We start from the raw sequence: 1492 nt of genomic DNA, 5'->3' as shown, positions 1-1492 counted from the left end.
AACTGAACAGTGTGGTGAGACCACAAGCTCAGTATTGTCTGCTGTTGAAGACTGTGCCATATTTATGTCAGTCCCAGGCTCTTTAATATCACTGTGGTATGGTGTTGATCCTAGATGGATGAAGACTAAGGCCACTTCTTAGACACATGTTTAAAAATCTTAATATTTTTGCAGAGGGAAACTGCCCTGAATGCCATTCAGGCCAAGTATAAGCTCTCAGTTTTGAACAGCTTTGTTGTGATTGGTCGGATCCTAAGTACATCGATTCAAATGTAGCTTTACTGACGGAGTACACAGGGAACAATCAGAAAGCCGGAGTGTGAGTGTTTAAATCACACAGATTATTTGTCAGCCGGGGGAATTAATCAAGCTTGGAGCCTTTGGAGCTGTGAGTAATGAGGATGGAGATGGGCCACCAGGAAGATGTGATGAGGATTTAGAATGCAATTCATGGCAGGGAAGTACTATCTCAAAAAGATGAAGGCTTTTTCCCGCCTCTTTTTTCGCAAGCAGAGACTTTTAAGTCACATCTTGTTCCTGCTTGACTTATCTCATACAAAAGATTGTGCAAGTTAAATAAATTGTCTTACTACTCCTTCAAGTATATTTAATGACAGGATTAAAATCAAGATGGTAAGACAGTAAAATATTTTGTGTTTCCCCCTGCTGCAAAGCATAAGCTTTTAAGACTTTTACAGTTATATATTGTATGGCAGTGTATGTGATGTCCAAGTCATCACTGGCATAAGAGAAATGGTAGATCAGATGATTAACAATATATAGACCAAAGACAAATGCATACATAATGTATGTGTGTAATGTGTTACAGAATTTGTCTAAGAAACAAATGTTGCATATTCCAGTAGAAAGACAGCATCTTTTTGAAAACATAAAACTTCAAGTTTTATATATAAACCTTTTATACAAATCAACTGGAAAATTATCTTTTCCCTCCTTTTTCAGATTGCACTTCCAACTTCTTTATGGTAATATCTGACTCTAGATATCTCCTGTTTCCATCAACAGGTGATATACTTGATGCAATCAACAATCCATTCAGTTTTTGTGCATGTATTTCTCCACATTTTGCAATTTTTTGTAAAATGCTCTGAAGAGAAGAAAACCAGATACTTGCGTTAGTTTGATATTCAACATGCAGACAGGATCTGGGTGCTGATCTCACAAGAGATTAGATCTGTTTTACATATGTCAAACCACTGATTTAACTGACACATTAATTTATAACTAAATCACCAGTTACATACTGTTCTAGCGTGTTACAAATTCAGCCCTAGATGAAATTCACATGGCTCATAACTGATATATTATTTCTCTAAATTTAGCAAGCCACACTCTATATCTGTGTCCCAATTTTATAAGCATAAGCTTAAATCAAATCAAATTTGAATTTGTTTGTTTTCTTTTCTGCTGTGGACACTGGATCGCCTTAGGTTGTTAATCTCATCAAAAATAGCTTTTCATTACTGAGCAA

The sequence above is a fragment of the Pundamilia nyererei genome, unplaced genomic scaffold (genome assembly GCF_000239375.1).
Source record: "Pundamilia nyererei isolate P.nyererei 1_Seehausen unplaced genomic scaffold, PunNye1.0 scaffold00044, whole genome shotgun sequence".
NCBI lineage: Eukaryota > Metazoa > Chordata > Actinopteri > Cichliformes > Cichlidae > Pundamilia > Pundamilia nyererei.
Note: the sequence above shows the minus strand (reverse complement) of the source record.